General features: G+C 33.2%; 1 pseudogene; it reads right to left on the bottom strand.

Moving 5' to 3' along the window:
* Positions 1-775: 775 nt before the first annotated feature.
* LOC127093648 (uncharacterized) lies at positions 776-21272 on the bottom strand (annotated as a pseudogene).
* Between the last annotated feature and the right edge of the window lie 3734 nt (positions 21273-25006).

Raw genomic sequence — 25006 nt, forward strand, 5'->3', positions numbered from 1 at the left:
GAAAAACTATATATCTAATGTGCATTTTTCTATCTCTATCTCTTATAGTGTTTTATCATATAAATTTGGGTTTGTGATACATCTAATTCATTAAACATTTATACTATGATTAAGATTGTGTTAACCCTAACTTTTGAATTTCATTGTTTATGAAAGCAACTTCGTTTACCTTTATTGTTTCAAATATTAATTGAATCATTCATATCATGAAGACGATGAAACATATATTTCTTGAATCCATCAACTGTATTTTGTTTTCAATTATCTAGTTTTACTTCCGCGTTTAAAACATAATTTTCTAAAAGAAAATATTTTTGAAAATGATATATGGGAATCAGTCTATTCAATCCCCTTTTCCCCTCCTCCTCTAGATTATTTCATTTTCATATTCTCTTCCAGAGAGAGAGAGAGAGAGAGAGAGATTTTTTGATACTACGAGTGCATATGAATTCAATTCTATAAATATACCTTTATATATATATATATATATATATATATATATATATATATATATATATATATATATATATATATATATATATATATATATATATATAGGGCCGGTCCAATCAATTCAGAGGCCCTGTTCTAATTTTAAAAATGAGCCTAAATATATATATATATATATATATATATATATATATATATATATAATTTTAATGATTAAAAATGACAAATAAAAGATAAAATTATATATTAACCAAATGAAGTACCAAAAAGTTCAAAGGTATTGTTTAAACTACTAACACCTTTTCTTACAACTTAAATTATCTAACTACATAAAAAGAGCCTTCCTGCGAACACTTTTTGAAGCAAAATCGTCAACTAAGTCTTCATATTTTATTGTCTCCAAAATATCATTTTCAATAGCTATTAATGCCAATCCATTAAGCCTTTCTTGTGACATGATAGACCGCAAGTAAGTCTTTAACAACTTCAATTTTGAAAAACTTCTTTCTGCAGAAGCAACTGTCACATGAATAGTCAATAAGGTTCTATATGCAATTACTGTATTAGGAAAACAATCCAAGCCTTTTAAAAATAATAATATATCAGTAGGTCTTATGGTTTCTTCAGGCAACGTTTCTCTTAGTAACTTCAACTCTGCAAAAAAATCATTCCCATCAATATCAGGTTGCTCATTATGTTTCAATGCCTACTCAAAATTAGTACAACAAGACTTCAAAGTTGCATCATCTAATGATTGTAACTTGTGAGAAGTAAACAAGAAACCAAAAATACTTTCATACTCTTGGTATTGCTCAAACCTCTTATTAAGAGAAATAACAACTAGATCAACAAGGTAAAGAAAATAATTAATCCTGAATGATTCTTCTTCTGATAGCTCGACTGATGGGATATTCAAATTCTCATCAAATTGCCTTTTTCTTTTAATTATACGCCTTTGAGGAAATATTGGGGCAATATTCAATTCCACCGCAATTTCCTTAGCGTTAATCAATACCTTATAAAAATCTGTTTCTCTATATCCCTTAAAATACGAAATCAACCCTTTGATTTTTTGCATAGCAACATCAATAAGCATATCCTTTTCCTGTAAAAGCTTTCTAACAGAATTAATTGCAGATAATATTTCAAACCAAATAATTATAGCCATCAAAAACTCAAAATCACCAAGCTCATTTGTTGCTAAGGATTTAGCTTCATTTTGTATTTTAGGATCAAGATCATTTTCTGACACTTCAAGCAAAGCTTCTGTAAATTCTAACATTTGAGTTCTTATATCTTTGACACTTTCTACACGACTCTCCCAACGAGTGGATGACAATGATTTTGGAGTCAACCCTTTTACATTATCTTTCAAAATTTTCCATCTCTTAGTAGAATTGGCAAAAATTGTATAAATGCGTTGAACAACTCCAAAAAAAATCTTAGCTTTAATACAAGAGTTATCCATATCACACAATGTTAAATTAAGACTATGACAACCACAAGGAGTATAAAAGGCTCTCGGATTTATGTCTAAAAATCTCTTTTGCACACCTTGGTGTTTACCTTTCATATTGGACCCATTATCATAACCTTGCCCTCTCACGTCAAATAGGTCGAGACCAAGTTCTTTCAATTCATTTTGTAAAACATCAAAAAGTCACTGACCACTTGTATCATTCACATTCAAAAATCCTAAAAATGATTCCTCAATACTAACAGAAGCTGAAGAAATACCCACATATCTTATTATCAAAGACATCTGCTCTTGGTGACTAACATCAGGAGTATAATCAAGTATCACTGAAAAATACTTTGCCTGTTTGATTTTTCTAATGATTTAAATTTTAATCGCAGAACCAAGCAATGAAATCAACTCATTCTATATGTTATGCCCAAGATAATGAATATGAACTTTTTGAGTTGTAACACGTCTAACATGTTCTTGGATGATTGGGTCAAATTCAACTAACATTTCAATCAAACCCAAAAAGTTTCCATTGATATCTTCGTACAATTTCTCCTTAGAACCACGAAAGACTAAATTATGTTTAGCAAGAAATTTCACTATTGAAATAACTCTTTTTAAAACATTTTTCCAGTGATCCTTTTCTTTCTCAATTAATCTTTGAGTTGTTTTATCAATAGTTTGAAATTTTTGCAGCCTTTTGCGATACTCATACCAAGTAGTCATATTTTTAACATGTTCCATGCCTAACTCGTGCTCTTTAATTCTTTCACCAACATGTACCCAATCACTATAAACCTCATTTGCTAATTGTCCCCTAACAATCCCATTTTTAAAAACTTTACAATAAAAACAAAATACTCTATCAAGCTCTTTCGAATAAATAAGCTAATCTCTATCACACACCTCTCCATTTGCTAAAGCTCTAGTATACAAATTAGCCGTAAAACGTCTATTCAAACTATCTCTAGGACCCTTCACAATAGAATTATCTCTTTTAGGACCTTTCACAACTAATAAATCAATCAGTTTAGGTTGAAGACGATCCCAATTTCTTAGATCAAATATATCATAATCAACATTATCATCATCATCATCATCATCATCGGCATCATCATCATTATTAACTTCATCAACAATTGGCACACTATCAAGATTATCATTTTCAATACGCACACTATTAAGATTATCATTTTCAATGGGCACACTATCAAGATTATCATTTTCAATGGGCACACTATCAAGATTATCATTTTCAATAGGCACACTATCAAGATTATCATTTTCAATAGGCAAACTATCAATAGTATCAATGTTAGTACCTTAAGATTGGCATTAATTTTATAAAACAAATAATGTAATCACCTCTGTTGTTTTAATATGTTGGGTTGAAGAAGTTCAACATCTGGACCAACATGTCATGTAAGATGTAACGACATTGGGACTGTGACATCTCACATGTGTATAAAACTGAATCAGTTAACTTTGGTTTGTGTTAAATGATTAATTAGGATATCTGGTGAATATCCTAACTCCTATGTGGAGATCTTGAAGATTCAATCAGAAGATTTGGTGAATATATTTGGTGAATATACAGTTTCCAAATATGGAGATCTTTTAGGAAATAAAAGATTGAAGACCTTGATTGTAGCAGAAGAATTCTGCCAACTCTGTAACAGCAAAGGAGAAGCTTGCTGCGATTTCTGAAGGCCCAAATCCAGTTGGGTGGTTAGGTTATAAATAGAAGATTGTAACCTAGGTTTTGTAAGCCTCAAACAATGTAAAAATTAGGGGTGTGTGTGAGGTAAACCTCCCAACCTGTGGGAAGGTTACCAGGTGTTTCTCAGTGCTTGAAATCATGAGATTATTTGTAACTTAAAGCCTGTAGGCAAGAGTTGTTATGTTCTTGACAAAGCTATGAAGCATGTTCAAGTTGTCTAAGCATTACATGGTAATTGTAGTGATAGTAATGGAAACTGGAGGTTTCTATCTAGGAGTGCCTAGGTATAGATTGCATTGGGTAGGGATTAAGTGAAGAGTTGTAAATAGGGGAGTTTAACTCTGAATTAATACTGCTAATAGTGGATCTTCTTCCTGGCTTGGTATGCCCCCAAAGTAGGTAATGTTGTACCGAACTGGGTTAACAATTACTGGTGTTTTTACCTTCTGCACACTATGTTTTGTCTGTGATAACTCAGTCTGTTTCTAGTCTGTTGATGAAGGGAATAACAGACTTGACACATAGCCTGCAGTCTGAATACAAAACAGAATGTTATGACATTCATCATTGACTGCTGATACTGATGTATAGACTGGTTGGTCTGTTACAGTTCACCCATCTGTAATGTTGAGACAGGTGATGTTCAAATCAATGTTGAGACATCATGCTGATAACTGGGCAGGATCAATAAACATAAGGGCTATGTTTGATCTCTACTGTGTCTTTGCACTAGATGGAAAGAACTGGATGTTCTTCTTTCCATGGTGGTCTAGTAGTAGATGTCGTGACATCTGTGACTGGATGCATATGAGTACTGGGTTTTAATTTTTTATAATTGTCTTGCTGTATTAGTAACATTGTTGGATCAGATGTCATGACTTCGTGTAGAACATCTGAACTCTGACCATACCAGAATTTCAATTGGTATCAGAGCAGGCATCCTGTTCTATTTCTGGATGAGATCCATGGGTGATACTTTCTGGTATCTTGCAAGGAGTTATGTCAGTACTGTTGTTGGAACCTGTGGAAGGTTCTGTGATGGACTATTCTGAAGGAGAATTGCGGTCCAAAACGCAGCGGAAATTAAAATTTTCTCCTTTAGAGATCCTTACGAATGGTCATGATCAGTGATAGAATATTTACCTCTTGTGACGATTGAAACCTTTGGTGCAGATCTCTTGTGGCAATCAAAACCTTTGATGCAGATCCACGAAACGATCACGAACGTTGAACGATGACAACGTCTCTACTCAGTCCACACGAACGGATTCCTTCAATCTCAGTGCTAGCTGGTACGAATGAAGGCTTTGAGTGAGAGAGAGAGAGAGAGAGAGAGAGAGAGAGAGAGAGAGAGAGAAAACGAAAATAATGCAACCGCAATAAATGCTTCTGCACAAGGGTTCTATTTATAGGACCACTTGTGTGGGCTTCAAGCTAAAAGGCCCACTTAAGTGTATTTTGGCCCATATCTTATAATATGCCCAAAATCACTTAAGCCCATGGTACCTTACCATATTTCGTATTCTACTCAAGTACACCGTACCTTACGATGTTCTATAATTCACTTAAGGGCACCGTACCTTACGGTATTCCTTAGTTACTCTATCTCTCATCAATCCGTCCTTTGTGTGTGACCCTGTAGGTTTTCGTGACGTTGACAATTATATTAAATCACGCATTTAACATAATAAACAGTGAGCGGTATCTAGCAACACATCACTGCTACCCAAGACACGAAAATGTCATGTGATCTGACAATTCCTTCTGTGATAATACTTATGTGTATAATTACCCTTTTGCCCTTATGTCTATATTGAACACAAGACATAGACCGTGTCATCCTTGTCCAGTTCAATATTGGGCCCGTAGACATTTATCTTGTTATGCAGGATGGGCAAATTCCATCTAGGTCACTCATGTCCCTCAGCATGCTTCGTGGAGTACCCATCAACTGTCTTTATGGTTATCCAGTTACGGACAACGTTGGATCAACAATAAAGCACTCGACTCTACATCTAGGGTCCATAGTGGTTTCAGGTCGAAGAGTGGTATACACCATTATCACCATGAGAATAACTTATGACACTTTGCATAACTTTCTATATAGTATTCTCATAGCGGGTCAATCCGGTATAAATATTACTCCTAATATTCATACCTATGTTTAAGACTTGATAACTCTTTATCCATGATCCATGAGATGTGATCATCAGTCTACAAACATAATAGTCTTAATGCTTTAATGTTATCCCACTTCACACTAAAGCTCGACTACGGATACTTTAAGAATAGTGTCCTTATGTTTAATGTGTTCTCATGATTAAGTCACACTTAATACATTAAACGGACTATCTATTCCAGGGACTTTATTAATCAACCATAATAAAGAAAATGCCTTTTATTATTAATAAATCATTCGATACAAGTACCAAAAAGTATTGGCCTCTAGGGCTTACACCAACATATTCATGACAGGATCTGTGTGTACCTGCCTCTAGGGGTTGGCAATTAGCCCGTGTGTGGGACAACCGTGCCAGTATTGAAACATATTCAAACTTGGTATGTTCTTGGAGGCTGATCTGGTGAAGTGTGTGGTCATAGGTTGAGTTGTATTATGATTTCCGCTGCATAATACCTGGCAAAACTCAAACTCTGATGTAGTTTCCCCTCATGTGGATGAAAGACTGATGTATTCAAGATTTCATCATAATCTACTGAAGATGTCAAAGATACTTGAGTCTCCTCAAGTCCACTCATCATGACGTTTTCACTTCAGGATGGTAAGGATCACCTGATCACTGATTCCTTTACTCTCTTGGGTAGTGTATATGAAGACCTTGAAGACTTCCAAGGAGGTGGAACTAATATTCTATGTGATGTTAGAACATGTTGTTCAACACATATGCAGCTACGGGTTGAAGAGCAGATGTTTTTAGGTGTGAAACAAAGGGATACTTTTGTTTGGAACCTACTCCTGACCTGGAAGAGGAGACATCTGTGTGTGCTAAGTTGACAAGGGTAGGGTCAACTGTGTGTGTGCTCAAGAAGGTCATTTTTAGACGTCTGATCTCTAGAAGTGAAGCTGGTTGAGATGTGACATGGTGCAATTTCCTGCTGTCTGTCTTATTCCTATAGATTGATCAGGATTGGATAGTTGTTCTCTGAAGTACTATGCTGTGTTGGAAGACAAGTCCCCTGGATGTTAGAAGTCAATACTGGGGTAACCTGATTGATATTTCATTTGAGAGGATTGGGACCATGAATCTAGTTATTCAAACACCACACTCAGAAGTGAAAGTTCTTTCAAGGAGTGAGAATATGAAGATTCAAAGATTGGTTGAGGTAGTATGCTCTGGTAATGCATAGCTACTATTGATGGGTGTTGTTTTCTTTCACCAGTACTTATGGTCAGCTGGAGTCTGATTGGTGTGATTGGAGTATGTATTGGTATTAACTCGTAGAGTTAATTGCCACCGATAGGGGGTGATGTATGTCATGTTGAGACATTTGTGTACAATGCATGGATATTGGTGTGAAGTTTCCATGATTGTTAATTTGAGGGGGAGTCTTGGTTAACCTCCTCACGTTTGGTCAGCCTAGGGTCTGGATGGCTGTTGACCTGTGTCACATGGGTTCTGGTGTTGTGTGACACATTTGCAAGGAAGGATTCATCTCTCTCTTTCCTAAGGGTGAATCTAATCTGGAAAGATTCTCAAAACTGTTGAGGTGCTTGCAAGTAGAAGATGTGGACACAAGAAGAATATTTTCAAAATATTCTTATGGTGGAAGTATCTGAAAGGAAAACTGGGAAAGGATTTAAGATCTTTGTCTACTTGTGCCAAGTACAAGTGGTTAATTGATTATCCTTGGAGCTCAAGATAACTGATGTTTTTAAAGATGTTGGAACATCTCGTCTTCAAGACCTTGTGAAGAATCACAGGAAGGATAGTACCTTGGGTTATGATCTATCACTTTGGTGGCAGCAGAAGCATATGATCTCTGAAAAGGTTTCCTAGCAAGAAACATGTTCAGCCTTGGTGTGTACAAGAAGAAGAAAAACATCATAGTCCTGATGGTGGTTACTTGGATCAGTTTACTTCTGATCTAGGTAAGGAAGTGCATTAGCTAATGCACACTATGGAGTCAAGAACAAGTGGCAGCAGTCTTGACATCATGGAAACAGCCTTGCTGTAGGAAGTGGAATCCTTGGTATAGCTGAAGGGATAGTTTCTAACTGGTCCTTCTGAAGACTCATGCATCAGAGTGTCTGATGTCTTTGGAGAAGAAGCAGGGATTCATCAAGGTGTGAGCTTGGATGACTTAACTGCAGACATGCAGGATGGAGGATGTTTACTCAAACTTGGTTCCACAATCAAGTCTATGAGAACATTGAACTCTTGTTTTGTGAAGGGAGGAAGATCCTTCAAGTGGCAGAAGAAGGAGCTGAATTCAACAGCTAGATGTCAAAACACAATGGTATGACATTTGGTTCAACATCAGAATCTTAGTTGGTGAAGTGGCACATCAACTTGAGATAGAAGGATCTACAGGGTTGTAGATTGGATACTTCAAAAAGCTTGAAGTTCAAGTCTCACTTGGAAGGTCAGAATATCTTTGGGAGAAGTCTGATAAACGTGGAGAGGTCAAAAGAATGGCATTTGACTTTTTCATATGAGGATTCATGAAGGGGAAAAGTAGTAAGTTGAAGAAAAAATGAGGTGTTTTCTAGTCATCTCTTGGAGCGTGTGGAAGGAGTTAAAGGACAGATGCAAGCAGGATTGTTTCAGAATGCCACATACAATGACAAGGCTTCTGATATTGGTTGTACCTGCTGGAGCTTATATGGAAGACTATCTCTTGTAATGGGATGAGAATGTATATGTCCCAATTTGTGTCTGGTCTCTTATGGATCAAGCGAATGACTCAGTGATGGCTGAAGATTATCAGATGGTGTTATGTTGTGAAGGATGTCCTAACTCATGTTAGAACATTTTGTGAAGTGGTTATCTGTTCTGGTTGGAAGAGAGATTGACACAGAGTGTGGATGTGTTCAGCCAAGAGGGTTGAACAGAGGGTGTGCTCTTGAAGACATGAAGATGCGTCTTATGTTTTCCATTCATCAAGTGGTCTGGGTTCTCTTTAAATCAAGAAGTTTGTAAAGGTCCAACCTAGGGGTGTTGGATATGTTCATGTGTGATCTCCATGTTTCAAGAGGAGAGTTGGTTGTTCAAGATAGGGGGAGTCCTGCCTTTGCACTGCAAGTAATCATCAAGCTTGTGGTCTATGTGTTCTCAGATAACAAGGTATGGAACCTTGTTAGTTAATGGGATGTTTTGGTGTGTGTCAAGGCTGAGTGAGCAGAAGAATGTCTGACCGGATGTCATGACATTGCCTTGGACAATATTGTTAATTCCTTCTGAAACTTACAGTCATAAGGAAATATGGATGGGGTGTGTCTCATTATGTTATATTAGAATGAGCCTGTGTATTACAGTTGTGTGGAACAGGTGCTGGAGTTTCTGTTATTTGATGTGTGCACAAATTTAGGGGGAGAAGGAATACCCTGGTGCATTTGTGTGTCTTACTAGTTGCATCCATAACTAGTAATTCTGTTGTTTGTTGCACAGATTTAGGGGGAGGAGAAGTACCCTTGTACATGTGTGTATTACTAGTAGCCATAGCTAGTAATTGTTTTGCTTCTGCTGCTGATTAGACTACTGTTAAGTTGTTTAACTGTTGTTAGTTTTCCTTGTGAACAAAAAGGACAGAGTGTTCACAAGATGTCATATGTGATGTCTTAACATAAGATATCCTATGTACCTGCTGGAAGTCATATAAGGAAATGTGGATGTGTGGTGCTAGATGTCAAGCTACCATTGGAGGTGAGAAAGTGGTTTTAGGAAATGGTGATAGGGAGAATATATGAAGAATGCAGACAAAAGTAGTATCAAATGTTAAGACATAGCTTGCAACGTGTCTGACAACATTTATGGAATAGTATTGGAACTGTTGTTTCTGGAAAGAAACAATCAAGAGCTATAAAAGGTATTCAAAGATAGTCTGGGATATTGGTGGTGATTCTCTGACTGATTCTCAGCAAATATTTATGGATCTTAACCAAGCATTTACTCCTACCGTTAATTCCTAAGTATGGTCTGGCCTATTTAAAGGATGTATCAACACTCCTCTTCTCACAAGAGCGACATTTCATTCTCTCTAAACCATGGGGTTTGTTAAGATCTGGGCATACTGCTCCTGGATCTGGTTTTGTGAAGGTGTCATTTATAAATGTTTAGCTAAAAAGGGGGAGAGAAACATTGTCCTGAGGATGCACCAGAAGCAAGCAATATCTGGTAGCAAGGAGAAGATGGATTCAGACACAAAAGTCACTAACTGGGTATATCAGTTGTGTCTTGTGATCTGAGTTAAGAAGACAGTTGTGTCATGTGATCTGAGTTACATTATCTATGTACTCAGCATTACATATTCTTCAGGAAGCCCTACTGTTAAGGGGAAGGGCTGTGATGGAGCTGAGCCTTGTACATCTTCTTCCTCATGTACACCAACAGTGGTGGTGGTAATGGGGCTGTCAGTGACAAAGAGGAAGTGCAGACCCATATTGGGTTATTTGTTTTAGCTAAAATTTGCCAAAGGGGGAGATTGTTAGTACCTTAAGATTGGCATTAATTTTGTAAAACAAATAATGTAATCACCTCTGTTGTTTTAATATGTTGGGTTGAAGAAGTTCAACATCTGGACCAACATGTCATGTAAGATGTCACGACATCGAGACTGTGACATCTCACATGTGTATAAAACTGAATCAGTTAACTTTGGTTTGTGTTAAATGATTAATTAGGATATCTGGTGAATATCCTAACTCCTATGTGGAGATCTTGAAGATTCAATCAGAAGATTTGGTGAATATACAGTTTTCAAATATGGAGATCTTTTAGGAAATAAAAGATTGAAGACCTTGATTGTAGTAGAAGAATTCTGCCAGCTCTGTAACAGCAAAGGAGAAGCTTGCTGCGATTTCTGAAGGCCCGAATCCAGTTGGGTGGTTAGGTTATAAATAGCAGATTGTAACCTAGGTTTTGTAAGCCTCAAACAATGTAAAAATTAGGGGTGTGTGTGTGAGGTAAACCTCCCAACCTGTGGGAAGGTTACCAGGTGTTTCTCAGTGCTTGAAAGCATGAGATTATTTGTAACTTAAAGCCTGTAGGCAAGAGTTGTTATGTTCTTGAACGAAGCTGTGAAGCATGTTCAAGTTGTCTAAGCATTACATGGTAATTGTAGTGATAGGAATGGAAACTGGAGGTTTCTATCTAGGAGTGCCTAGGTATAGATTGCATTGCGTAGGGATTAAGTGAAGAGTTGTAAACGGGGGAGTTTAACTCTGAATTAATACTGCTAATAGTGGATCTTCTTCCTGGCTTGGTATGCCCCCAGAGTAGGTAATGTTGTACCGAACAGGGTTAACAATTACTGGTGTTTTTACCTTCTGCACACTATGTTTTGTCTGTGATAACTCAGTCTATTTCTAGTCTGTTGATGAAGGGAATAACAGACTTGACACATAGCCTGCAGTCTGAATACAAAACAGAATGTTATGACATTCATCATTGACTGCTGATACTGATGTATAGACTGGTTGGTCTGTTACAGTTCACCCATCTGTAATGTTGAGACAGGTGATGTTCAAATCAATGTTGAGACATCATGTTGATAACTGGGCAGGATCAATAAACATAAGGGCTATGTTTGATCTCTACTGTGTCTTTGCACTAGATGGAAAGAACTGGATGTTCTTCTTTCCATGGTGGTATAGTAGCAGATGTCGTGACATCTGTGACTGGGTGCATATGAGTACTGGGTTTTAATTTTTTATAACTGTCTTGCTGTATTAGTAACATTGTTGGATCAGATGTCATGACTTCGTGTAGAACATCTGAACTCTGACCATACCAGAATTTCAATCAACATTACGACTTTCATTCGAAACTTGTGGTTCTTTGATTAAAATTTTATCAAGAGCTCCTACTAGAGATTTAATTAACTCTTCAATTTTTTTCTTTTTCTTACGTTTATCATTTCCACATTCAAATTTTCTATTCTTAGGAGGCATAATAAGAAAAACCTGAAATTTCTCACAATGTCTTTTGTGTCCGTCGATGATCTACTAATTATCCTGTTGTGAAATTGTGTTCCTACATCAATAACAAAAAAAAATCAATTACATTAAATAAAAGAAATTATAAATTAATCATAAAAAATATTAATAATTAAATCATGGAGAAAAGACTTTAATTAATATTCAATTATATTTTATTATGTTGTGTTCTTCTCTAATATAGTATCATAAAAAATTAATAATTAAAAATTAAAAACAAATTATAAATTAATAGTAAGAAAATAAATTACATTTAATTAAATAAATTATAAATTAATCATAAAAAATATCAATACTAATACATACTAATTTTGCTTTGAAAGATTCCAAATTGCAATTTGGTCTTGTGAGAAAAAGTAGGTATAAAAATCGGCACCAACACCAAAGTATTCTTGTTTGGAATTTTGATACTAGTGAGTAGTATATACAATATATTAGTATCTCATTTCACCCTAAAATTTTATTTATTTATGTATTATAATTTTATAAAGAACACAAGTTACCCTCATTTCCACCATAAAATTTTATTTATTTATGTATTATAATTTTATAAAGAACACAAGTTACCCTCATTTCCACCATAAAATCTAAAATCTAAAATCTAAAATCAATATTGACACAGGAACTAAAATAGGATTTCACCCTAAAATTTCAAATAAATCTAAAATTACTATTTTTTCTACCTTCAAAATCAAATAATCACAATAAAAATAAATGGAAAGTAACTAATTGAATAAACTAACCTGATAAAAGAGAGGATTGAAAAGGAAAAATAAGAACGAAAAAATAAAATTAATTTGTGCGGGTTTTATTCTAATTTTTAATTAATTTCCATCACATTTTTTATTTGCATCGTTTAATGAGAACGGAAAAAAAAAAACTATTCAAGAGCCAATTGATTAACAGAATGTTATTTAAACAACATGAACAAAAAGTTCAATTGCAGCGAGAGAAAATCCAATTCCGTCAAACACATTCAACTCTTCTCTCAACAATTTACACCAAGATAATCTAAAAACTCTCTTTCATAATTCTTTCTTCCTTCATAACTTCTTCTTCCATAATTGTTTCTTCCTCCATATTTTCTTCTTCCATAATTCTTTCCTCCTTGGTAACTAGTTCTTTATAGTGTAGAATAAAACTAATAATGCAAAGAAGTTCTTTATAGCTCTTGAAAGAATAATCTTGAAAAGAAATATGGAGAGTGAAGATTTCAATCAATCTTGAAAAGAACAAAGGGGTTAAAAAATAGCAAGAAAAAGGAAAACTGTGTAAAAATCTAATTTGTTTGGATGTTTTTGTTGTTGATGCTGTGTTTTTGTTGTTGAAATTTGCAGGTGTTATGCACTGGCGCCATTATTTGCTCGGATGTGTATAGTAGTAGCCATTATCGTTGGGTATATGTTGTATTTGATGTATCAAAAAGTACCTAGGTGGTACATGAGGACTATAATTGTTCCAGGGATAACAAATCAGTCCTCATGTACCACCTAGGTACTTTTTGATACATCAAATACAGCATATACCCAACGATAATGACTACTACTATACACATCCGAGCAAATAATGGCGCCAATGCATAACACCTACAAATTTCAACAACAAAAACATCCAAACAAATTAGAGTTTTACACAGTTTTCCTTTTTCTTGCTATTTTTTAACCTCTCTGTTCTTTTCAAGATTGATTGAAATCTTCACTCTCTATATTTCTTTTCAAGATTATTCTTTCAAGAGCTATAAAGAACCTCTTTGCATTATTAGTTTTGTTCTACACTATAAAGAACTAGTTACCAAAGAGGAAAGAATTATGGAAGAAGAAAATATGGAGGAAGAAACAATTATGGAAGAAGAAGTTATGAAGGAAGAAAGAATTATGAAAGAGAGTTTTTAGATTACCTTGGTGTAAATTGTTGAGAGAAGAGTTGAATGTGCTTAACGGAATTGGATTTTCTCTCGCTGCAATTGAACTTTATTTTCATGTTGTTTAAATAACATTCTGTTAATCAATTGGCTTTTGAATAGTTTTTTTTTTCCGTTTTCATTAAACGATGCAAATGAAAAATGTGATGGAAATTAATTAAAAATTAGAATAAAACCTGCGCAAATTAATTTTATTTCTTTTGAAATAAATTTTGACTATCTTAAATTTTTATAAAAATGTCAATAAATTTTTAGAGAAAAAAGAATATGCACTGACAGTATAAAATATTTTTACACTGTCAACCAATGAGACCCGTGTATTCCGTCACATCACACTTTTATTTTTAAAATACTGTTATGATTTGACAAATTGGATGTCAGTGTAATATTTCTTTACCATCAGTGCACTACCTTTAATCTCAAATTTTTATTATACTAATTTGTTATGGATTGTAATTTAGAAAACAATATGAGTTAATCATATATATAAAAATGCTTCATCATATTGAACCCCGAATTGATGTCCCAACAAAATTGTCTCATTTAAAAATAAAAGAAGATCTATTTAAAAACTATTTTTTAGAATGTAAAAATGAATTAAAAAACAATTGACCAATCATAAAATTATTTTGAATTATTTTTATAAGATATTGTGTTTTATTGTGATTAAATCCATAAAAATTGTGTAAAAGTTATAATTATATAAAAATATTATCGCAAAATACATTAAGTTCTATTTCAATAAATATGTCAATTTTGAAACAAACACAACAAGAAACTAATTGATTAGCTACAATACTTTTGCAATAATTTTTTACTCTAGTTAATTTGTAGTTGAATGAATTTGCTTTTACCTCAACTGAAATTTCTCTAGCTAATTCTTACATATTTTAAAACAAATGCAATATTCTTGTAAAAAAAACGCAATATTATCTGCCTTCAGAGATAGTGATTCCTCTGTCTCTTTATTTGCCTTTGTTCTCTGTGTTGTAGTAACCCTAGGTTGCTTAGCTTCCCTCGCGGATCCAAAAAAGGTTTCTTAGATTATTCTCTTGGAAACCCTCTGTTGTATCTGTGCAACCATCCCACACTCACCCTCGGGTAATTCCTTTTCTTCTTCTTCTCAACAATGGCCTAATTTGTAGCACGCACTATGTTCCTTTTTTGAGTACATATTTGTTATGCTCAATTTTGTTTGTGATATTCAATCTTTTAAGGGTTAACGGTATGAATTTGTTTCACACTTTCTTATTTGCTACAAATTAGTTGTTATTTAGCTTCGAATTATAAAATATTAGTTTGAATGTTAAGTTTAGTCTAGATAATTAGCAATCAATTCAAGCTACAGTAAATCCACAACTAATTTCCAACTAAATATGTTTAATAAAGATTCACTTCAAATTAACTGCGGTTTTTGTCGTAGCTAATAACATATTTTCTTGCAGTGAAAATTTATAAAGTTACTTAAAAAGAAAATTTGAACAGACTCATTTATTGAATCATAGAAGCCTTTTATGGTCGTAGATCAAAATTGAATTAGAGATAATAATGGATTAACAACAATTTATGGGTTGACGATTTTTTTCATCTTTGCAATAAAATTAGTGACAAATTCTATTATGAATCTCCATCTTTTTCTTATCATCTCTATATATTTAATTAATATTAATAATATTAAACGGTCAAAATTGTTGTGACATATCATGTCAGCATCCCAATCACATTGGCGTTCCAACATTTATGTGACATGCCATATCATCCTCCATCAACGGAATTTAATTATAGGGATCAATAGTGTGGACGAAAAAACATTAAAAGATTAAACTTAAAGGAATTTTTTTAGACTAAAAGTAAAAATTTATATATTTAGGAGGAGCACAAACTTATTTATTCCTAAAAATAAATTTATTTATAAGTCATTTTACAATTTCAATGCAAAATAATAACTTTTTTCTAATATATCCTCTATCATTTATTACTATTTCTTCTTATAATTCTTTAGATTTTTCTTTTATCTATAATAAATGAAGAACAATATTTTAAAGTCATACATAATTTAACAATCTCATACAATAATCATTATATTTCTTAATATATATGTAAAAGGTGCAAAACGTCTTAGAATTTGGAACAGAGAGTGAAAATTCTATCATTAGTCCATTACTAGAGATATGTATGGGTATGAGACAATCCACCAAATTCAATTATTCTTTATAAATTATTTCATATAATCCTTATTGAATTATAGTTTTTATTATTAGTAAAAACTTAAGATTTGATCAAATTTGAGAAACTAGATTTCTTTTTTCAAATCGAGATATACCATACCCTTTAAATTATTTTTTACACAATTTATATATATTTTTTCTTAATTTGAATCGTGATAGAATTTTTAAATATTAATTGATAAATTTTATTCAATTTTTTTTATTGTCATACAACAAATGTGTTAATTAAAATACTTCTTAATTTATAGTAAAAAATATATATTAAAAACATGACCCTCAAACTCAACTCATTGATGAATGATGAACGAGTTTGTTCAGTATGAATTTAGTTTTAGAAGTACGTGTTGAATACTAAACACAAATCAAAGATTATTGATTGATTTTGAAGTTGGATGCAACCTAAGAAAAAAATCATCCTAACCAATTCACAAACATCTTAACGATTACCATGATCAATACTCAACGAGTTACATGTCTTATATAAATTAAATAACATTTTATATGAGTCAAACCTAAGAAAACTTGATTACTCGTAATGTTAACTGTCATAATAACAATAGACAAGAAAAAAAAAGTAAATAACATTACAATAAGCTGTCGTCACTTTGATTATCTTTTTACATCTTTCTCAAGTGTCTTACCTCCAAAAAATAGTATTTATGTTCTCTAAAGTGTAACTTTTATTTCGAACCAATATGTAGAAAAAAATTAAATAGTATTTATGGTCTCTAAAGTGTAACTTTTATTTCGAACCAATATGTAGAAAAAAATTAAAGCATTAAACTCTTTTCTTTCCTCTCATTAAATAAGCGTTGATAGTAAACTTTTATGGTTGGAAGAATATTATAAAATATTCCAATTTTACAATTCAACATGTAACAATGCATAATTTTACGAAATATTTTCCATTTGTTTATGGTTCGAATTAGATTTTGATTTATTCATGAAAATTATAACCTTAAATGTTAACTTTTATTTTCCGTTAGTTTCACCTTAATTGTACGGATGAAACCCTAGATATAAACAAAATAATGCACATTGATAAAACTCTGAATTACACATGCATTATGTATCAAGTGCATCCATCCCTTCCCTAGTTTTTGCTTAGGTTGACTGTAAAATTCCTATAACGGGTTGCACTCATATACATGGTGCAGCGTGTTTGTCGCTGCTAAAGTTATTTTTTTCATGAAAAAATATGGTAACTCTTTTTCATAAGCTATATTGCTTAGTACATTTGATTATACAATGGAACACAATCAATAGACGAAGATACCAATTAAATCAAACAAGCAAACTCTGAAAGACAGAAGAAAAATGAGATGAAGGTGACAATTGACACTTGTCTTTCTTTGTTCTTATGAATTTTTTCTTAACCGAAAAAAAAATAAAACAAAAAGAAATAAATTAATGCGAAAAAGCGTGGGTTAATTTCCACAAAGCGTTTTGTTTAAGGTCGTTTAGTTCGACCACTTACACCCTTAACTCAATAGGATATTTCCTTCAAATTAGAATCCATAGCATGTCCCATAGCCATTGTCGGGACCTAATTAACTCTATTCATCCATGACATGTATCCTTCTTCCTTTCGTTTCCTCCGATGTGGAGGCTCATACTTTTGGTTCATATTTTCACAAACTTTCTCTTTCAATCTCTTCTTTTCCTTAGGCTTATTATTATTTACCCCTAGACGAGCCTTATTGTTCTTGGGCTTATTACCTTTCATAGCAGGCACATTAAGGCCTTGGTTAGTAGGGATAAGATTTTCTTCCAAGGCCTCTCCATAAGTCTTGGCTTTGCTATCAACCTTCTCAACCTTAGCATCGCCAAATAAACTCTCTTCCAACTTAGTGGTTAGAGGAGGTCTCGATGCACTCCCTTGAACACAACCAGTTAGCAAGTCAACCAAACAACAAGAATCCCTTAAAGAGTGGTTTTTTTAATAGTTTTGCTAGATAAAAAATTCAATCTTCTCCTCTCCTAATTCGAAAGTCAATTTCCATCTCTTGACATCTATGATGGTCTCTGCTGTAGCTAAGAAAGGCCTACCTTAAATTATTGGGATGCGATAATCTTCATTGATGTCCATTATAACAAAGTCAATCGGCACATAATACTCTCCAACTCTCACCGGGACATCCCCTAACACACCTACAGGATTCTTAATTGATCTATTGGGAAGCTACAAATACACACTGGTGGGTTTCATGGTCCTTTAGCCTTCTTTTATTGGAGAGATTCCCTTTTAAGAACTTAACATATGACATCATTTGAGTTAGTGCCTCGGTGAAAGGCACGTTGAGGTGGAGGTGTTTAAGAAGTTCCACAAACTTTTTGAGTTGGGCCTCCAAGTTGGCTTTCACAGGCCTTTGTGGGAAAGGAATAATATATTTGTAGGGAGGAGGAGCAACATAAGGTATTTCATTCTCAACCTCTTCAACAACCTCCTTTTTGGATGGTGTTGTCACATTCATTTCAACCTCTATCTTTCTATCTCTCACTAGAACTATCCGCTTGCTTACGACTATGGGTTGGCACGACATTCAAATGTCCTTAGGATTTTGTTCGGGTTGCTTCGAAAATGATCTGGGAGAGACGGTAGAAGAAGCTTGTTGTTGTGCTACTTGGGAGATTTGAGTTTCCAACATTTTGGTATGAGTGACAACATTGGTAACCTTGGTGTTTAACTGCCTAAACGCTTCATTGGTGAGGAGGTTTTTATTTCTAAACCCATTGTTTTGACGGGTATGCATCAACACAAAATTTTCCATCATAAGTTCAAAGTTAGATTTCTTAGACTCGATCGGTGTAAGTTTTGGAAAATAGAAAATAAAAACCAAAACCAACACCATCCTAAAGACAGAAACTGGCCTACACGAGAGAAAAAACCAGCATTCTAACCAACCACACGCAAAACCAATCTAAACATCCTCTAAAAATACAAATTAAAAGACAATCAGAAAAGAAAAACCAATATAACTCGAACAAATGAATCAGAAACCAGCTAGCTATAACAACCAATATATCTTGAAACCTCGGGTTGAATAGGCCACTAGAGAGAGCAAACTGGATAGAGGTAGACACAAACTCCTGCAAAACAAAAGAAGGGCACTTGGATAGCCAACACACCTTAAATGTCAAGTCAAGTGAGCAGGTCCCGCTCCCAATCAACTAGAGGAACTGCAAAACCTAGAACATGGGCACAAATCTACTTCCACGTCAAACTAATAATTGTAGAATCTAGTGATTTACCGTCAAAATAACAACAACAATAATAATAAAAATAATAATAATAATAATAATAATAATTATTATTATTATTATTATTATTATTATTATTATTATTATAACAATAATTTAAAATACTTTTTGACATTAAAATTTATTTATTTATATTTATTTTTATAAACATTTATAAATCATTACTATAATTTTACTTTGACTACCATTAAATTAAATGAAAATGCCAATTAATCTCTTTTATTTTTTTCAATGTCATGATTTACAATAATAGTAAATTTGAATTGGTAAAAAAGTGTTGTTGTCAATTAATGGACTGATTTCAATGTCATTATTATAATAAAAAAAATGTTGTTGTCAATTAATGGATTGATTTTATATTTGTCAAATCTTTTAAAAAATTATATTCATAGCTCTATGTAACATAATATTATTCTGCATGAGCCATGATTTTTTTTTGCATAAAATCCAATTTCTCTGGTGCTAGGAAGTAAAACGTGTCAAAAGTAAATAATATAAAAGCATGTTGATTATTTGAACACGTTTTGTCATGTTTGACCACTTTACTTGAAGCGAATTTGAGAGATATCTATCACATAATTAAACCGATAGTCCTCAGTCCCACAAGTGGGAAAAACCCAATTGAGTCTACATATGCATGTTTTCCTCCAATCCAATTGTATACTATTATATCTGACAGTCTAAGTGACTACCTTTCGTTCTAATGATAGATCAAGAAATTCAAAAACACCACTCTTTTCACAAATACTTAAGCATGTCAAAACATATCAAACAAGACACCCCTAACAAGGTCATGCCAATATTTGAATCCTAGAAATTCCCTAGAATGAATTGAGTATTCTACAAATCTCTCCAAGCACACCATGACCAACATGGTAAACCTCATCAACAGAAAATAAGGGAATCATGAGTCAATATCTAAGGATAGTACAATACTGGACCAATGACATATGTGTGGATCTATGTGCTTGCAGCTACAAAGTTGAAAATATCGTTGAAGATCTATTTGAAGTTTTGATAACAACAACGATGTTTATAGTCGGTGGCTATAGCTTTCAGTCTTGATGATGGTGATCTATCCAAAAAATTATTTCATGCCCCATCAAAAAGAGACTCAAGATCAAAAGTACTTATATAATCAAATTAAAGTAGTTGAGAAGTAATAAGAAAATTTGCACACGCGCACATACACACGCACGCACGCACACACGCATGTACACAAAAAAAAAACAGTTTTGAAAATGCTTTTATCTTGGAAATTATTTTCTAAGCTAGAGCCAAATGATTATAAAGCGGTCCAAAACATTTTCAAACTATTTTGGAACTAACTAATCGATTGGTAAGTTGTATCAATCGATTGAAAAAACTTTTCTAAGCCAACAAATCTATTGGAGTATTAAGTCAATCAATTGTAAGAGTATTAATTGGTTACCTAAATAATAAGGACAACACATTAATCACTTGCAACGACTCTATATCCAAACTTTCCTATTTGGGATTGCTCATGATTGTAAATGCGTTGGTCAACCGATTGGGGTTTTGTGCCAATCGATTGACTTATTAATTCGACCCATAAATCATTTCCATTTTTGGTTTTTTCAACTACTATAAAAGGGAGGCACGCCTCCACTTAAAATCACACCACTTTACGATATTTTACTATTTCTTTAGACGTCTCCTCCTTGCCACAAATTAACAAATAGATTGTTTAACAACTAACATGAAGCATATTCTTTTTCTTCTCGTCAAATAACACTTTCATCTTATCATCATCATTCCATGAGCCTTTGAATTGACTTGTTCTACATTGTTATTGACTGTTGTATGAATGAAATGACCATTTTCAACACCATCTCATATAGCTTCTCCTTGTGCTTTGAAGTATGCTTACATACAAATCTTTCAAAAATCATAATGTTCACCAACAAAATAAGGAGATTGTTGTTACTACCACCATCTCTAGAAACCGTGATAGTAGAAGTCATCTTTTGGATATTATGAGCAAGTTTGTTACTACTACCATCTCTAAAAACCGTGTTAGCAAAGGTCATCTTTTAGATATTACGAACAAGTTATCTATAATCTGCTTTAATGTCAATTATTAGTATTGATTGCAACCTAGGAGGGATTGAATTTGATTTAATGATCTTTTTAGAGATTTTATGTACTTTACTATTTTCTTATATTTTTTCGAAAAAGGTTTAAATTACTCACCAACGATTATCCACGACCTTTTTCCGTTATTAAAATTTTATTTAGAGACGGCTAAGTCATCGATATTTCGTGAATAAAATTTTTGTAAGCGCATATTTTAGTTATAGACTTTATCTAAGGACGAACCCGCAACAATGTTCATAATATTTAAATTTTGAATTTGTTTGTGTTTTACTTTTTGTAATCCAATATAAAAAAGAATTGACCTTTTAATTCAAAATATGATTTTTTTTAGAAGTTAATTTAAAAATGATTGCAATCGTTGTTTAATTTAAAAGCACCCATTAATATCGTAATAAAATAATATGTAGTTTTTAATAATTAGCTTATAATAAATTTTTAACTTTAATATATAGTTTTTAATAAGAAAAGCAATATCATTAATAAAATAAGAACCAAATACAAGATGCGCCAAGAATTCAAAACACAGTACTAATACAAAATACAACAGCAACAATGGCCCTTACACTTTCAAACTACAAGACTTTGTCCTCTGATATGCTTTTAGCAATCAGCAACTCTGCTACAACTCCCCTCAACAAATGATGAACCATTACTAGATCGGCTGCTCAAGAATTTAGCCCTTCACACTCTTCAAAACCAAAACAGCAGATGCAAGGATGAGTCAGGACTCCATCTTACGATTACCCTGAGCGCTTACAGACTACAGATTATATTTTTGTCTATGATAATTTATGCTTCTCATACCACCAATTATTTATTGTAGTGGTTCTTCTTGATTTCCAGTTACAACATCTTGGTAATTGTCCAAGTTTGAAATTCCTTCACATTGATAAGTTGAAGATGTATTACGTACGACTCTTAGTAAACATCCTATCACTCTTTTGTTCAACTAATACTGTAGTAAAAGGAGTCCTATATACATCCTATTATGTAATTGTTCTGCAAAATTAATGGTGCATGGACTACTTTTATCAGCAACAAAATGATGCAAATTTAAAGGAATAAAGCTTTTGATGCAAAATTGATGTGGTTAGTAGCCACGGGTTATTTTACTCGAGGTATTAAGGACATATGTTTATTCAATAAAGAGTTGATATGTATTTATATTGTTACATAGTTTTTGGAAGTTAAATATTTGTTTTAATAGGAAGGTGAAGTACACTAGCTAGCTAGCGGCGCTGTCTATCTAGGTAAACGACTGCAAACTCCGGGCTATTTTTTTTCCAATTTCAATTATTTAGGTTAGTTTTAATTATTTAATTATTTATTGACAAGATTATTAAATAAATATAATTAATTATTGAATTTTGCTTGACAATTATTTCTCTTATATGATGTATTTAAAACATAACATCATGTCAAATTTTAAAATGTTAGATCAAGAAATGGGGTGAGGATCATTGTGGACAAAGAGTAGAAAAATGATATTATGGATGTGAAAATAGTAAGAACTTGAATCACAACCTTGATATTTATAGTGAAACAAGACACCTTTAATGATATTAGTGCTTACGCATTTCAGATTGGGTTAGTAGAACACCTTAAGATAAAATTTTAGAAGGACTTAGATGATTTACTTTAGGATATACCCAAGGATAGAAGCTATTCCTAGAAGGGGATCTCAATGGACATGTAGGCCTAAGGGAGTTGAATGCGGAAGGTAAATTCATCTTAGATTTTTTGTTGGCTTTAGATCTTACTAAAGAAAATACATGGTTTAGAAAAAGAGATGAACATCTTATCACATATAAAAGTGGGGTGACATATTCTCAGATAGACTTCTTTCTTATCAGAAAGTCAGATACGAACATTTGCTTGAATTGTAAAGTTATTCCAAGAGAGAGGTTGACTACCCAACATAGAGTTTTGGTTATGGCTGTAAGATTCAAAGGTAGGGCAAAGAAAAGAAGCCATATGGTAGCACCACATATAAGATAGTGGCATTTGAAGGGAGAAAAACAAGGAATTTTAAAACACAAGATCTTTGAGGGAGGATTTGGCCAATCACAAGAAAGTGCACTAATATGTGGAATAAGATGGCCCAAGAAATTACAAAAATGACTAAAGAGGCGTAGGGTGAATCAAGAGGTTTTGGACCAAGGAGCAAAGAATCATGGTGGTGTAATGAAAGTGTCCAGAGTAGAGTTAAAGTAAAAAAGGGATGTTTTAAAGAGTGGTTTAGGTGTAAGAATGTTGAAACTTGGGAAACGTACAAGAAAGTTAAGAATGAGACCAAGAAGGCGGTGAGTGAAGTAAGAACCCAAGGTTTTGACGGATTATACCAATCTCTAGGAACTAAGGAAGGAGAAAAATCTCTCTATATATATACCTGCTAAGGAAAGAGAAAGAAATACTAGAGATTTGGATTAAGTGAAGTGTGTTAAAGATGGAGAAGGCAAAGTCTTGGTTCAGGAAAAAGATATAAAGGATGGGTGGAAGTTGTATTTCTACAATTTATTTAATGAAGGTTTTGAAATCTTACAAGACTCTACATACTCGACATTAGAGAAGAGGATCGAAACTATAATTACTATCGTCGGATTTATAAACATAAGGTAAACTAAAGAAAGCGCTGAAAAGAATGAGTAACAGTAAGGCTGTTGGACCATCCAACATATTTATTGAAGTGTGGAAAACTCTTGGAGATATAGGTTTTGAGTGACTCATCAAACTCTTTAATGAAATTATGAGGTCAAAACTCATGTCGGATGAATGGAAAAGAAACACTATCAATCTATAAGAATAAGGGGGATATACACAAATATACAAATTATAGAGGGTTAAACTTATGAGTCATACCATGAAGTTATAGGAAAGAGTGATTGAGCAGAGATTAATAAAAAAGACTCAAGTCACTGAGAATCAATTTGGTTTTATGTCGGGAAGGTCGACCATTGAAACTATTTTTCTATTAAGGCGTGTGATAGACCAATATCGGATGGACCAACAAAACTTACACTTAATTTTTATTAACTTGGAAAAACTGTATGATAGAGTGTCTAGAGAGATTATGTGGAAATCCCTAGATAAAAAAGGTGTTATGATTGCATATATTCGAGATATCTAAGATATGTATGAAGGGGTATCGACTAGTGTTCGAACACAGGGTGGAAAGGTAACTATTTTTCCTATTACAATTGATTTGCATCAAGGTTCACACTTAAGCCCTTATCTTTTTACCTTAATTTTAGATGTACTCACGGAACACATCCAAGAGCTACCATCAAAATGTATGATTTTTGTAGATGATATAGTCCTTCTTGGAGAGTCGATGGAGGATTTAAATAAGATGTTAGAAACTTAGAGACGAGCTTTAGAAACATATGGTTTTCTCCTAAGCAGAAGTAAGACGGAGTATATGGAATGTAACTTCAACAAAAGAAGAAATATTTCTAATCTAGAGGTGAAAGTTGGAGATCATATTATCTCTCAAATCACACGATTTAAATATCTTGTGTCCGTAATATAAAATAATGGAGAAATAAAAGGGGATGTAAACCATTGAATTCAAGTTGCGTGGTTGAAATGGATAAAGGCATCAAGTGTTTTATGTGATGCAAATGTACCACTCAAGTTGAAGGGAATTTTTTATCGTATTGTGGTAAAA

Source organism: Lathyrus oleraceus, chromosome 6 (assembly GCF_024323335.1).
Source record: "Lathyrus oleraceus cultivar Zhongwan6 chromosome 6, CAAS_Psat_ZW6_1.0, whole genome shotgun sequence".
Lineage (NCBI taxonomy): Eukaryota > Viridiplantae > Streptophyta > Magnoliopsida > Fabales > Fabaceae > Lathyrus > Lathyrus oleraceus.